This window comes from Ascaphus truei, chromosome 4 (assembly GCF_040206685.1).
Source record: "Ascaphus truei isolate aAscTru1 chromosome 4, aAscTru1.hap1, whole genome shotgun sequence".
In the NCBI taxonomy this organism is placed as follows: Eukaryota; Metazoa; Chordata; class Amphibia; order Anura; family Ascaphidae; genus Ascaphus; species Ascaphus truei.
The window spans coordinates 372126107-372142829 of record NC_134486.1 but is presented as its reverse complement, the minus strand read 5'-3'; the positions used below and the strand labels follow the sequence as shown (position 1 = coordinate 372142829).

At 43.1% G+C, this 16723-nt stretch overlaps 1 protein-coding gene across 6 annotated transcripts in view; it reads left to right on the top strand.

Annotated features, from left to right (window-relative positions):
* Positions 1-16723, top strand: part of CYRIA (CYFIP related Rac1 interactor A) — a 91865-nt gene that overhangs the window by 37964 nt on the left and 37178 nt on the right. The window lies entirely within an intron of this gene.

Genomic DNA, 16723 nt, shown 5'->3' with positions numbered 1-16723 from the left:
ATTTGGCACTGTATTCTTTTTTTTTTATTATTATATATTCCGCCATATAATATCTGCTTTACTTATATACATGAAGTTTTGTGTAGGCAGTTTCATATGAATAGGTATACCTACAGTATGTATTTAATGTCTTTACAAATCTGGTGAGAATGTGGCATTGGGTATGTATATCACATGTTGAGTCTTCTATCAACACTTTCAGTTTTATGGAATCAAATTGCCTCCAGTCTCAACATTCTTAAAATATCACTCACTGTTTCTCTCTAACATTTTCTAAGTGATCTCCTCTTACAATGTAAGTTTTTGTATCCTGTTGTATCCATTGGTCACCTTGGTAAGTAACAATGGAATTTTCCATTACATTTAATTTATTTTTAGCCTCTCGTGTGTGTGTGTGTGTGTGTGTGTGTGTGTGTGCGCAAAACACACTGGATTGCATGAAGGATAACATTGGCTTCTACATGGCCTGTTAAGTGCATGTATAACTGTTTTTAGGAGATAAATTTATGCAGCTACTGCTCAGACATGTTTAAATCTCTTAGCCACTTGATCACGTGTCCAATGGCATAGCCGTGCTATTGAGGGGCCCGCTCTCTTGCATTGTTGTCCCAAACTGCGCATGTGGGAATCTGACGATCTGCTCGCTGAGTGCGCATGCACGGTCGGCCATTGCCGGTAACTCATGCACATGCACGGCAAACGCCAATTGCGCAATCGGAGCTTGCCAACTGCACAGGAGCAGCTGGCAACATTTTGCCCGGGGCCCCTGCACATATCCTGCTCTGCCACTCTTTGCCGTACTGTATACATTTGCCATTAATGTCAAACTATTGTCTCCCTATACAGCACTGTACATAGGGAAAATTATGCAATTAAGGAGTCCCTGTCTCAAAGAGCTCTCATTCTATTTTATTTTTGTGTCAAAGGCACAGCGAAACGGTGCACAGGAAAGCGCTGAAACGACTTTTTGAACAGGGATCTCCCATATCAGATACCAGTAGGGCCACTAGTACTATTCTTTAGAAAGATTAGTTTCCTGCTAGAGCACAACAATAACTAAATAAACCTGTAGCGCTGCCAAGTTCTCAGTGGCAGTTAAAAGAATCTTTAATCCTATCAGGATCAAAAGGTCCGTATCTGTCGCCTGGTTGCCACCAAATGAAACCAACATACAAGAGCAGGGATGTCCTAGAGCAGTGGTACTCAACACTCCCACAACAGGTCTGGTTTTGTGGATATCCCTGCTTCAACACAGGTGGCTCAATTTGAGCCACTAATTGAGCCACCTGTGCTGAAGCAGGGATATCCTCAAAACCTGACCTGTGGGGAGGGTCTTTAGGACCGGAGTTGAGCAGCCCTGTCCTAGAGTACTGCAAAAAAAAAACCTGTTCAATAACCGCCACAGAACAGGATATAAAGAAATCCTAAAGCAACTTATTTTACTTATTAAAGATGGACAGCCTCTTTAATGGGGCGTAGATAGAACGTAGACATTATTCTAGAGGACAAGGTAATATCCAGGATCTTATTGGTTAGCTCTTTCCCCAAACCACTTCTTTCCCATAAGTGGTTATAATTCTATATACATCCATCGAAGAACTCTATTGTGTAGTAGGAAGTAATTTCTCAAAGAGAATTTTTGCCTTTACTTTTTTTGGTGTTTAACCTTCCTTTAAAATAATTTTTTTTATTATTCTAAAGGCATATTGAGAAGAGTAGAAGCTGTCATGTGGCCACTTTGGTGATAAGTTTATTATACAGGATACTCTAGGCATCATCGACAACTACTGTATGTCATTTCACATCACTTTCAACTCTCCATAGATGATTGGAAGACACTTGGTCACTAAATTATTTAGCAGAATAGATACTTTTAACCGTGGGGATACATGTCTTTCAAGCACCTCTCCTGCGGTTACCATATGGGTCCCGCTCACAGGCTGAACCATACATGTATCACGAGAGGCTGGATAGCAGAGGTGCAGAATACTGAACATGGCAGCAGTCAGCAGAAAGCCATAAAGTGCGAAACCGTGGGGTGTTTTTTTTTTAGCTTGTTCATTTAATTGATATCTAGACCTTTACTGGGGCATTTAAAAATACAAAATTATCTAAAATGAAAATATTAAATGGTGTGGTTTTTTTTTTTTTTTTAAAGTGACTAAAATAGCATAATTTTTTCCCAGTGTATAATTGTAAAACGGCAATGTAACTTCTGACGGCGTAAGAAGCTGAAGCAGCACAACCCACCGGTATCTCACACAACCGTCCTGTGGATGCATTTTCAACACTCTATTTTGCACAAAGGAGGATTGGACATATCCCTGGAACCGGGATGTTGGCGATGCATTGGATGAATCTTTATTAGGCCAGGTCCACACTGCAGGGACAAGAGCCACCCCTCAGGGGGGCCAGGCCCGCTGCAAGGGGTAGCCGCTCTGTGCAGCCAGTTTTTTTCTGCAGACAGGAAAATTGGGATCAATACTAGCGACGGAACGCTGTTCAACCAATGAGGGCGAACCTCCCGGGTGACATGGTTGCGCCCCCGTTATGCCCCCCTGTCTTTCCCACTGCAGCTCACTGCAGACCGGGGAACTCGGCTGCATGCGCTGGCAGACGTGCGTGCAGTGCAGACAGCGGGGCCATAGCTGTACCAAAGTCAGCAGCTTATCTAGGTTTAGATCAGAGGTTGCCAACTCCAGTCTTCAAGGGCCACAGACTGGTCAGGTTTTCAGGATATCCCTGCTTCAATACAGATGGCTCACTCATTATGGCTGAGCCACCTGTGCTGAAGCAGAGATCCTGAAAATCTGACCTGGTGGTGGTTCTTGATGGCTGGCGTTGGCCATCTTGGGTTTGGGTGTTTTTAAAGGTTCTTTCTCTGACGATATTACATAAAGTAGGCATAAGTGACAGGTCAAACTCTTTAAGCGGCAGAAGTGTTTAAATGTTTGAGTTCTAGACACGACTTGCTTTGTCTAGCTGCCTTGTGTTACTTTTGTGTCTGGTTCTTTAGGGATGTAGAACCTGCTAGGACCAAAGTGAAGAAAGCAGTGACTTGTTTTTAAAGGTTAAATGTAGATTATTGGGACCTTTAAAAAAAAAAAAAAAAAAAAATTCAATATATGTATACGTAATCTCAACATTCCTATGGTAAACAAATACGCAGTTTTTTTACAATATTATCTAATCTCTCGTCTCTTTTGCTGATCTACAGATTTCTTTTATCCGTTGTTTGTAAAGTTATTATGCCATTAGTCAAAACGATAAATTGCTGTTAAGCCTGAAACCAGCAGACCAAAAGGAAAGAAACATGTTGTTTTTCTCTCCATAGGACACAAATAAGTTAAATACATTTTTTTTTTTTTTGCCAGTATGTGAGATTAACACTAATTCTGTTTTTAGGCTTTAATCAAGCAGTGGGGTTAGACCTCGATTTGCCCTCCACTGCTCTTTCGCCTTAAACCAGGGTCGGCCAACTCTATTCCTCAAGCTACCAACAGGTCAGGTTTTCAGGATATCTCTGCTTCAGTACAGGACTTTCGCCACTGAGCCACCTGTACTGAAACAGGGATATCCTGTAAACCTGACCTGTTGGTAGCTCTTGAGGACTAGAGTTGGCTTCCCTTGCCCCTGAACCTTTTCCCGTATTGCTCCTTGCCTGTGGAACTCCCTCACATACAGCATTCACCAAGCACCTTCTCACCTTTAAGTCAAATGTAAAATCTGGCTTACTGAATGACACATTTAAATGGCCTGGACTCATCGCTTCTGCTGCACACCCAAGCACTGCCATCTACTGCACTTAGAGACTTTAGGTGAAGGAGTAAGGCGAATGCACGCGTCAATTATAATTGGCTGTGTTAGCAAGACGTTTGTATACTGTGGTGTGGCAGACCAGGGAAAATACAATAAAATTGTATTTTTGAGCTGCTGCCACGCAGCGAACCAATCACGGCTCGGCCCAACGCTGTGACGTCAGTCTCGCCCCCTATCTGCGCGCATCACCACTTGCACCCTAGCAACTAAACGCGCAGCGCTGGGCGTGTGCCCGCACACGCAGCAGCAAGGAATGTGTAACAAGCCTCAGGCTACGCTTCTAGGGCCGGCGGTGTCGGGCTACGGGTGCTGGAAAAATCAAGTTGAGATGACTTCCAGCGATCGTGACCAAGCTGTCGCGCTTACTATAAGCGCACGCGATGGAGGCAATGCATTTGTTTTGACTCGCTGCCGCCGGCACTATAAGCGCAGCCTAGGTCTCCTAATATACCACTTAGATTATAAACTCTAAGGAGCAGGGAATTACTTTCCTGTTGTGTTTTTTTTTTATTGTTGCATTGATTGTGTTCTAATTCCTGGCATTCTCTTTGAAAGCATTGCGTATATTGCTGCGCTTTATAAATAGCCTACTTATATCTGTATGTATACTTCTATCGTGGGCTGCAGATAGTTTTTTTTTTTTCAGGGCCCAGGGCTAGAGTTTACGACTGGGGCATCTCACCCCCCCCCCCCCTCCCCTCCAATGTCTGTGGTCTTGCGAGCACCCTGCCTCCACATTTCACACCTCACGAGCCCCCTCTGTTCCCCCCCCCCTCTCCCCATGTATTTCTCTCCCCTCCGTCTCACCCCCACTCTCCAATTACCCCACTCACTCAATCCCCCCTCCTCACACTCCACCCCCCTCCACACAGACAATCTCTCCCACAAACTACATATAAAAATCCCCACCCCTCAAATACATAAATAATAAACATCCCAAATACATATAAATTAACCTCTCCACCCTCCAAATACATATATATTTAAACCTTGGGGATGGCCAGGACCGGTGGCCACAGGGGTCCGGCCGGCCAGCCAGCCAGCACTGCAAGTTGGGCCCCACCTCTGGCTGGTCGCGGCTGCCAGCCCTTCCGCCACAGGGTCCTGGCTCTCCCCAGTTGCGGGCCTCCCTCGCTCTGTTCAACGCCGGGTCTCCCTCACATCGACGCATGCCGGAAGCAAGCTTGGCTCGGCTTCCGTCGCAAACCGGCATGAGGGAGGCGGCTAGAGTACTGGCTCTTCCCCTCCCCCCCCCCCCCCCCCCTCTGTCGGCAGCCCTTCTATCTCATGGTTTTCATGTTCTTCTTGTGATACTGTATTTGGACTGTTTCTTTACTGTCTTCATTAGGCTAAGTCCCCGCTGGCGCTGAGCACGCTCATTCTTGGAGAGTGCTCCAAGCATGAGCGCCGGGAGTCCTGTTGTACGCGGGGGTGGGGGGTGGGAGCATTGCGGGGAGTTGAGTGCGCGGGTAAGTATAGATTTTTATTTTTTACCGAAACGCCGATCGCGGCTGAGTCCACGCGCACGAGGGCCACGCGCACCGCGTGAGCGGGGACTTACATATATCTACTATATATGTAAGTCTCCTCCGCAAGCTCCGCCCGATCGGCGCTAGCGGGTAGTTGGCTTTAGGCAGATTAACTCCAGGAGACATTTGAACCAGTAGTAACGCTTTTGGTGCCGGAAGACCGAGAAAATTCAGTGATTGCGACCACGTGATTGCCTGGGGTAGTGATCGCGTTGTCGCTACCTCCCCCAAGTGACGGGAAGGGGACTGCTCTTCCGTTCCAATTGTGTTCTGCAATCTTCCCATAGAAAATGAGCAAAAATGGCATTATGTACCTTGTACTTCATATGGGCCCCCGGCATGCCAGCCCTCAAGTACAGGGTACGTCACATGGGACCCCTTAGGGTCAATCTTGCATTATGGACAGTGTCAATTATTTACATCTTCAATGCACTCCAACTATTTAAAAACACATCCCAGAGTAAGCATCACATTAAGAATTTATACTGATGTCTTTTCACATTGATCAGTGTCTCGTTAAAAGACTGGCTCTCCACACAATAGGACTAAACCCGACACAGCATAATGCAACCACCCCGGGATTTCTGCAAAGTGGACAGCACATAATACCACGGGAGCTGTATTCTAGAAAAAGGCCAGATGCCATCTATTCCGTTTCACTTGTAATTTAGATTTATTTCTGGAAATTTCTGTTAGCCTCAGAGTTATACTGTGATAGCTGGACTCAGGATTACTAGTACCATTTTTTTTGTTTATTTTACTAAGGACATGGTTTTTGAGTATGTCCTTATGTGCAATAAGGAAACAATATACTGTAGTAGCAATAACGTCATTTGGCCCCTGGTATATGCCAGACCTAGCTATGCCATTGGGGGGTGAGGGTGAGATCCTGTATACTTTTGTGCACTGATAGCAAATGGGGAAAAAAACCTGGTATCTGTGTTATCTTTACTAGAACAGAAGCATACTCTTGTTGATGTATTCGCCAATGCCTCACCATATGGGAATTCAGTTGGATCTGTGTTTTATTTCACATAACTCATTACTTAACAATCTGAAAGCTTCATTTGAATATGAATTACAGTTGTTTTTTTTTTGTTTTTTTTTGTCACAAATTGTTTATTGAACTTTTCAGATTTTGGTGTACAGAGAGTGTGAGGGGAAAATCATAATAGCAAAACACAAAATAGTCAAATAAGATGCAAAAATACACAAACATGAAGGATCCAAGAATCGGCCCGCCTCCCCCCCCCCCTGCCCGCCACGAACAGCCGTGGAAATTCCGTCGTGGAGGAGAGGTGAGGAGGTGCATCCGTCCCCCCAAGATACCGCAATAACATAACGGGGGTGGGGAGGGAAGACATCCGGGGGGGGGGAGGTGTGGGGGAAGAGAGGTTTAGTCATCTTGCCACCATCTTTCAATCCAGCCACCTGTGTTGATGTATGGGGTCCGGAAATCTCCCAACTCTGGTCCTGTCCATACCCTCCTATCCCAGCAGGTCTGGTCTCTATACCTAGTAATAGGATGGTATCCTATCTATATATAATTCATGGGTCCCATATTTTGTCGTGTCTTAAGCATGCTGTCAGTCTGTCCATTGTCATGGCCTCATTTTATCTTTTTTTTTTTTTTTTTTAAAACAAATTTTTATTTTTTTTTATCATACATGTGGATGGGGACTCTAGATTTTTCCAGGTGGCAGCTGTTGAACATTTGGTGGCTGTGAGAATGTGGGAGCTGAATTTGCATTGATGATGGCTCAGTGGCTCAGTTGGCTTGGCTAGAAGAAAAGCCAATGGGTCCAGGGCTATCCTTACCCCCAACATCTCCTCCAGCCAATCTCTTGTCCGGTACCACAGTTTCATTATTTGTGGGCATGTCCACCATATATGTATCATGTCGCCCACACTTCCGTGTCCCCTCCAACATAGATCCCTCCAACCCGGGTAGATCTTACTGCGTTTTTGAGGGGGTCAAATACCATCTAAAAAGTATCTTGTAATCATTTTCCATCGTTTTAGTACAAATAGATGTCTTGGTCACTCCTCCCATATATCACCTCAATCTTCGTTTGTGATCTTTTTGTAGATCGTATTCTCATCCCTCTATATATTAAAATTTATTTACTTCACCATCTAATATCAACTCTTTATATATAGATATGAGACCTTTTTTTTTTAATTTTTTTTATTTTTATTTTTTTTACCTTTTCTGTTGCTACTTACTTTACCCTTCTTTAAATTGTGTTCCCTGTTCGTTATAAAGTGTCTAACTTGGAAATACCGGAATAGATCTTTGGAGGGGATATCGTATTTCTTGACTATCTCTGCAAATTCCATTACTTTCCCCTTGGATAGGACATCCCCTATATCTTTTGTCTCTTTTCCCAGTGCTTGAAATTATTTCCCAATCCGGTAAAAAGTTTGGGTTTCCTGATGGGATTAATCTAGAGTGGTATGGAGTTAGTGCGTATTTAGCCTGAGCCGATCTCCATATCTTTAATGTGTAATCTATTGTGTTAAATGGTGGTCTAAAGATTATGTTCTGTTCCTTTTGTGAGCCACAGTCTTGCTTAAAGTGCAAAGTTTCGGACAAAGCTCTTTCAATCTCTACCCATCTATGGTGGTCCCTGTCCCCATGCCACATTATTTGTTTTTAAGTGTAATGCCAAGTAATATTTAGTGATATTTGGACCCGCTTCTTCCCCTCTATCTTTTGAGGACATAAGTACTACCCTTGTTATTCTTGGTTCCTTGTTCTGCTAGACGAAATCAAAACACTTGTTTTGTATGTCCCTCAGGATCTTATAGGGCACTGGAATAAGGAGAGGTTGGCAATAGTAAAGCAGTCTGGGTAGAATATTCATTTTTAGCGAGCACACTCGGCCCAGCCATGAAACCTGGAAATTGTCCCATGAGGCCAGGTCTCTCTTGATCTGTTTAATTAGATCTGGAAAGTTATGTTTGTATAGCGTTCTAGATGAGCTCGTCGGGTATATGCCTAAATATTTTTAGCCGGGGCTCCTTCCATCGATAATTGAAGTGCAAGTTTCACTTCGTTACTCTGGAGTGTCGGATTTAAAGCTACTGATTTGTCTGAATTTATCTTGTATCCTGAGAGGGATCCGAAGTCTGTCAGCATCGCATGTAGATTAGGAAGGGTCTTTAGGGGCTGGGTAACTGTCAGTATTATGTCATCGGCAAACAATATTTTGTATTCTTTGTCCTCTATCGCTCCTCTCTTGATGTCTGGGTTCCTCCTTTTTTCACAAGCCAGGGTGTTCGATTGACATGACAAACAGAAGCGGCGACAGAGGACATTCCTGTCTTGTACCATCTCAAATTTGTACACCCCCCCACCCCCCCCAAGCTCTTCTTCTAACAACCCAGGGAGATTACATTTGTTCAGGAAATCTAAAATGTTGTCTTTCTTGGCTTCGTTTTGACCCTGTTTCAGCTTCAGATTATACAGATCTGTAAAGAATTTTGTAAATTCGCCTGCAATTTCCTCTGGGTCATGAGTTACCCTCCCTTTTTCCTGTCCTTATTCCATAAACCCCTGATTTTGCTTTTAGACCCTTTAATTTATTCGCTAATAGTTTATCGGCTTTGTTACCTTTTTCGTAGAAGAGTTGCCTTGTCCATCGTAAAGCCTTCTCTACCACTTACATCTGTATACTCCTAAACTCTTCCCTCAGTGACGTTAGTTTTTTTTTTTAAGATCTTTTTATTGGGGTATGTCTTGTGGGCCTTTCCTAACTCTGTGATCCCTTCTGTTAACTCCTTTTATGGCTCTTATCTTTTCTTATGAGTCGCAATAGCTATGCATGTCCCTCTAATATGAGCCTTATGTGCCTCCCACCACAAAGTCTCGGACTCCACACCCCCACATTATTAGTGAAATATTCCCTCAAGGAACCTCCAATTTTGTTCTGTCTCCAGATGATTAAGTAGGGAGTCATTCAGCCTCCACGTTAAGTGTTTAGGTGAAGACAGTGAAGTCTTAATTTGGATCTCTATGGGAGCATGGTCTGATCATGTTATGGGGCCTATGTCTGTTTTCAGTATTGACTGGCTCAATTTAGGGCTTATGAAGACGTAATCTAACCTGGAATAGGAGTCATGTGGAGCAGAGTAGCACGTGTAGTCTTTCTGTTTGTTTCTAGACCTCCATGTATCTATTAGCGGGACACTTTCTATCATAGATCTAAATTTCGTATCTCTGTTATCAGTGTTAAGAGTGCTTTGCCCTTGCATATTTTTGGATCTATCTAACTTGCTATCCATTGTCATGTTGAAGTCTCCTCCAATAACACCTGAGTCACCCACCCAAGTTTTCAAATTCTTCAGAAGGGAGTCCAGGAACTCCACCTGATCGTCATTTGGTGCGTATACATTTACTAATGTAATTTCTTCTCCCGCTAGGGTGCCCTGTATCCCCAGGAATCTTCCCTCTTTGTCTCGTTGCACTTCCGTTTCTATGAAATGTACGCTGGTTATGCCCGAGACGTAATTGGCCCTGGTGTATACTTTTTTTAATAGTGTTGGGGGGGTCCAATGTGTTAGTGTGTTTCCTGCAGCATTACTATATCTGCATTTTGCCTCCTGAACTCCATGAGGGCTGGTTTTATTTTAGTGTTTGAGTTCAAGCCTTTTACATTTATTGAGATCATTTTAATTTTTGTTTACTGCCATAAATTACCCTTGTGCTTAGAAGTCCCTTCTCTTAGGAGGATGTGGCTGGATATACTTGATGGCGATGACCAGTGCATTTAGGACCCCCCGGAGCCCGTTACTATTCATGGTTTAGTCCATTCCGAGGAGATAAGGTGGCATTCCTCATGGGCACCCCTCGTCCCGCCGAGAGGTCCTTCCTGCTGTTGAGGACGATATCTGCCTGGGCTGTATCCAAGGCTCTCCATCAGGCCCTCCGTTTTCTCAGATGTCCAAAATGATAGCAGTCTGCCCTCACGCATTATGATTAGGCGTAAAGGGAACCCCCACCTATACCGGATTCCTTTGCTTCCGAGAGCCGCGGTCACTGGTCTCTTTTCGCTCCTTTTAATGCAGATGGATGCCAGGTCACTAAAGATCTGTATAGAGACCCCCTCAAATGTAAGGTCTGTTCCTCCTCTCTGCAGGCACTCAGGATCAACTTTGTTGGCAGAGCCCCTTATGTTGACCTTCTTCTTCAAGCAGCTGTTGCCTGCTTTCTATGGGTACACCACACCTGTTGAACCTTTCCCTCCTCTCTCTCATGAGGCCTCCCCTTCCCTCCGGGGAAGCCACAACCGCGGAGCCCGATAGACACACCTCCCGGCCACCACTCATCAAAGGCCATCCGCTTCACTTATTCCCCCAGCTGCTCCCAGCCTGACTCGCCTCCCTGCTCGTCGGGGGAGGATAAACGCACCCAGCTGCCGCTCCGTCTCTCACGGCCGCCTTCCTCCGCCGCCTACCTCCACCGCCTCCCAGGTGGCCATTTTGTTTTGAGGGCGGGAGCTCCCGCTCCAGTTCTATCCGTGGCCGGCAGCACCGATTATTCAAGGGGGAATCCCCTCAAGCCCAAGCAAAGGGCCTGCGCCGGCAGGGGGCGAGCAAACCTTGCTTAAGCTGCTCAGTCCTGCTGTTCTATCACTCCGCGCCACCCCTCCACCCGGCCCACCAGCAGTCCTGACCCCTTGGTGGACAATTTCCCAGAGATCTCCCGTGGGGGGCTGGCAAATATCAGGCCCTGCTGTGTGACACACTGGGCTCTCGCTGCAGACAGATCAGATCTTCCCTCTCCGGTGCAACTTTGGCAGGCCTCCGGCGATAAAATGGCCCTCCCGTGAGTAAATTAAAGTTTGCTGGAGGGAGAGGCCCTCCGCAGCATCCACCGCTTAGGATTGCGGGTGTTTTTTGCTTATAGTTTGCGGCTCCGTCCCAATGAGTTGAGCTGCAGGATTTTATTAGTATGACCTTACTAAGAGACCCTGATGTTCAATTCTGGCTGAGGTGAGGGAAATGCCACGCGGCAGTTTGTAACTTACTTTTCTCCCGCTTGTTTCTCTCTCTTTTTTTTTTTTTTCCCTCCCCCTTTTTTAATCTCTCTCCGTGTTGCTCCGTCTGGTTGGTTCTATCAGGGCAGGGGGGGCCAAACGGCCTAAAAAAAAGTTCGGGCCTCCACAGCCTGGTGTCAAGGAGCGTGGCCCCACCATCTAGCCCCCAAGCCACAATCCTGGATTATTGGCTGGATGTTGTACAGTATGTTTTGGGTTCTAAATGATCCCTGTTTTGCTGGCAAACTGTTTTTGTCTTTAATTATTTTATTTGGCTATACTGTATATGGGCAAGGATTGCACCGGTTTGAGGTTCTTTACTCAGATTAACACGGCCATCTTGATCAGGCACCAGACCACGTCCCCCTGAATTACAATCTTGAACCACAATTCATTACAATATTAATCGTAAGTTATTTCATAGGTTAATGATCTTTCTTTGTATTATTGAAATTAACGTTAGGTTTCTGCTTTGCATTATTTCCAAAAACTCACTGGTACTAAATGATGAAAGGCATCTCAGTGGTGCCCTTTTGATTGCACTGGATAGAAAATTATCTCTAGCCACAAAGTTTGTGTAATCTGTAGATCTCTTTCCAGATCTATACATTGTAGGCTGGCTCGGTCTGTTAGGATTGGTTAAGTACTAGGATTTGTGAGAATTGGCATTTTTTCTGTTAATTTCTGCAATTGTTTAGGGAGCTGAAAGGTAAAATGTCCTTTCAAAAACACAATGTTAAACTGTTAATGGGTCATAGGAAAGCTAGATGCCAACATTTTAGAATTGTGTCAGCATTCCTGTTAGTTTTTGTATAAAAAGATAAGAAATGGTGGATGAGGAGCATTTGTTTTATACATTGTAGGACTGACGGAGTAGCCCTTGCAGCTAAATCTTGTTCAAATCCCAGTGTCAACTCTCCTTTGATTTGCCCAAGGTGACCTTTTATCTCCTGGTTGCTCTTGCACCAAAATTAGATTCTATAAGCCAGAGGTTGACAACACCAGTCATCAAGAGCCACCAACAGGTCTGTTTTCAGGATGTCCGTGCTTCAGCACAGGTGTCTTCGGCTGAGTCACTGAGCCACCTGTGCTGAAGCAGGGAGATCCTTAAAACCTGACCTTTTTTGGTGGCCCTTGAGGACTGAAGTTTCCCACCCCTGTTCTAAACGATAATGGGGAGGGACTCCGTGCGCCTGCACTGTTCTATGTACAGTGCAGCACTACATGATAAAGAATTACTATTTATATGTAAACTAGTTGACCGTCGTATTTTCCTAGTTGTTTGCACCATCTGGTGGATAATTTACAAAACAGCATGTCTATATTGCCTTTTATGTTTCTGGTAAATACTTCAAGAAACTTTGTAGATCTTTGCATTTTTCTTCTTTACTCATGATATATTTATTTTTTTAGAGGTTTGCTTGTAGTATTTCTTTTTCATGTAGATGATTAGTTTGCCTTATTGTTAATAATTTGTAGGGGTGCAGTCCCTCTGCACATTACTAGACTTTTTTTGGCTGTAGATTATAATGTAATGGCGTTTTCTTTACAACAATAGTTTTCATTTACCTGGTTTTAAATGGGTGTGCCAAAGTAAACACTTTTTAAATGACAACTAATTAAAAGGTTCCCTGGATCTGGGCTAGACCTAGAAGTCGCCTCTAAAATTTAGTAGCCAATTCTTGAGACCCCCTCCAATTACCAATAGAAATTCATGACATACACTCCCTTTTCACTCCAATTTCCAATCTCACCTCTCCCCCTACCTCCCCCCCCCCTCCGCACAAACCTACCGTTTTTTGAGGAGCAAAATGGAAGTGCTGTTTTAGCGCTACACAACGCATTGTGCAGCCACTTATTGCTGGGGCTCAAACAAAATATTTGCAGGGCTAGATCTTCTTACTTTGCTGTTACAATGTGAACCAGCCTGTAAAAGTTTGACATTTTAAGTGAATGCTTTTGCAAAATATATCCCAAGTGCATTTTTTATGGCTCTCTTATTAGCGCCCTTATGCTTTTTAAGAAATCCTATTCAACTTTATTTTGTGGAGAACAAAAAACTGAAAAGGTACCAAAACAAAATGTCTTTACTATAAAATGTCTTATTATTCTCCCGGGTTTTATTTTTTCCCCCGTTAATGCTCCGACATAGAAAAAAGCCATTGTGTTCTAATACTAGATGTCCTGTATAAACTAAATCTACAATAGTTAAACATAGTTGCAAATCTTTAAAACAAAAAAAAATACTTTTCTTCAGAAATAGTGAAGGTTACAGAATTGTTATGGCATCTCTATTTGATCAATACAGTGCTTGAGTAGCCTACAACTCCTAAACCTTAAAGTGTAGATCTTTATAAACTATATACGTTTTTATATGGTAATGACCCAACAATCTAGTTTTCTGACTACATAATAAAATATGATCTATATTGTAGTCTCTCCATCAAACAGCAGAGGGCACTACATAATCACCAATCAATCTTACTGCTGCGCTTTTTTAAGGCACTATTGATGTGAGCCTTATTGAATCAGCAAATGTGTATAGACCAGTTTGCGAGTTTTAAATGTCTCCTTTTCAGGAAACCCACAGAGTAGCATTGCAGGGTTGTCAAAACAACTACACAATGTCTATTTATCAGTTTAGCTTTGGAGGCTTTTCTGGACAATACTGTTTGCTTTGTACAATAGAGCTTTATGGTCGAGTTGTCTTCACGGAGGAGAGCCACCAATGTTTATCTTAGACCATTAAATGTATGTTTAATTCTGAATCACATTAGGTGCTGTTTTCAGGTTATAAATGGATTTATTGCATGCTTTATAGGTTTTCTTAACATTCATGGCTACGATATATTCAGTCATTGCCTACTCCTAATGTTGGCATCTATTGGGTTTGCCTAGTTCTATCTTGAGTGGGATCATTGACAGCACCCCCAGAAAAGTCTTCATATCAAAAAGCAATGTTCTTGTAAATTAAAGCTGCAGATCAAACAATATCTTACATGTGTTTTTTTTTATTTTAAATCAGTTCTGAAATACTTGTAGCATTTTTTTTTTTAAAACACTGAATTACCTTTTTTATGCATTATAATGTAAAAAGGCTTTTTTGTTTCTGTAGCAACCATTTACAAAGTCACAGATACTGAGTCGATACTCCTGCAGTCATTTCGTGAACTCCCGAGCCGAATCTTCGCCAATTGATCGGCAACTTGGCTAATTACTTATTTTGTAGATTGTATTGAGGCACATATTTAAAGGGAGGAAAAAAAACAGCAGCTTGGACTGCTGCTTTAAAGTGGCTTTGTATCAAAGTGTGTGTGTGTGTGTGTGCGCGTGTGTGTGTGTGCGCGTGTGTGTGTGTGCGCGTGCGTGTGTGTGTGTGTGTGTGTGTGTGTGTGTGTGTGTGTGTGTGTGTGTGTGTTTAACTGCAGCGTTAGGAGGGGTGATGTAAGATAACATACTGGATCTGGATATTTGAAGTTGAAATACTGCGTAGCGCTTTGAAGACAGAAAGGAGGGATAGGCGGGACTTCCGGTAGTGGATCTCCTTCAAAGGTCAGCACCCGAGAAAGGTCATTTACTCTTTGACAAAGTGCAATGGATGCACGAAACGCGTCCATTCTCAAGATGATTTTTTCTTTTTAAACCATGTCTTTGCTGTTCATTGCTGTTTATTAAATTTTTGCACTGAAAATCGCCATCCAGTTTCCGCTTTACTTCCTGCTACCGGAACGCATGAGGCACCTGTTGGCTCGCTGTGCACCGCCATCTTTACTCCTATCCAGGGTGATTTTCCACTTATTTCAGCTGTATACTGTAGTATCCTGTTCTGCAATTTCACAAGCTTTCTGCTACCATTTAGTGTGGAGGTTACATGTTCTGTCGTTTAGTCAAGTAAAAATTGCCCAATAAGAAGCACTGCCATTTAATGCAACATTAATCTATAAACCGGATTCTCTGCAACAAATTCAATATGTATTGCAATTGACTGCCAACTGAAAAAACATTAATTTTCTCAGAGGGTATTTCACTTTCCAAAGGCACCATTTAAAAACTGCAGCACAGCTACTTTTTTTATACAAGAGAAACACTTGGGGGTTACAGTTTTCCCAATCATAACACGCGCACACACACAGTCCTGTAACCCCCTGAGTAAGACACTTGGGGAAACTCACACATTTAGTAAACACTCCTTCATGGCGTCCGACAAGTTCTGCTAGAAAAGCCTATTGAATGCAACATTTACCTACTTAGCACTAGAAGCCACAGTCTCCAACGCCTGTCTGCAGTGTAATGTGTACACATGTATTGCATTTATAAACTCCTACCATTTACTAAACAAATGTGTGATTGTGTGTTTAATTCACATCACTTGGCTAATCACATAATCCGCTAGCCCCAGCAGATGTCATTTCATGTTAAAGAAAATAAATACATCCCTCTTACACTAGTTATCCCATTTAGGTAATGATAGAAGAAAGACACAAACAGCCTGTGTAACCAGACAAATATGACATTTTGTTTTTTTCTTATTTTATACAAATATATGGCAGGGATGAACAGCAAGTAGAGAAAACTGTCAAGAATGAGAGAATAGAGGAGATCCCAGCAATGAGATACTTCTTTGCTGCTTTTGACAGAATGCTTGTATTCCAAGGAGAGAGCGTCATTAAAATCTTTATCCCCCCAGTTGTTCCATTCACGAATTCACGAAAACTTTATGTTTCAGAAGTTCAGTAATAAATAAATGGAGACTGGTGCTCCAGGGGTAAAAAGAGTATTTCCTTGTATAATATTACATCTATGGTCGAGTGCTTGTATTGCAATGTGTTTGCCTAAATCTATCAAATCACACGCGTAAAGGATAGAATAACAACCTTGGAGTGTTGCTTTATTTATTATACCGCCTTCTATGTGTGGTTTTAGACATTTGGCATGTGAGATTTTAGTAAAAGTGTGTGTGTGTCTTATTTTCTTTTTTTTACTGTATTTGAAACAAGTGGTTCCTAGGCTGTGACCTGTGGCACCCCAAGTTTCAGGTTTGCTGAGTTATGTAATTTTGTGATTCGAATACAATAATTCTTCTCCGGGAGAAGCAATGTGCCACTGGGGTTAGCTCACAATTGGCACTGTGCACGCGTCATAAATGTCTGTATGCATGTATCTATAAAGTGCTTCACCAAAATGAAGACATGGGAGGAGACCCAGCACTACAGGTAAATGGGGAAAAAGGTTGTGTAATCTATATCCACATGTATACCTGCAATCTTGGAACGTTCACACATTTTTTAAAAACTCTGCAAGAAAAACTCTGCAATTGGAACACGTGCCGTACGT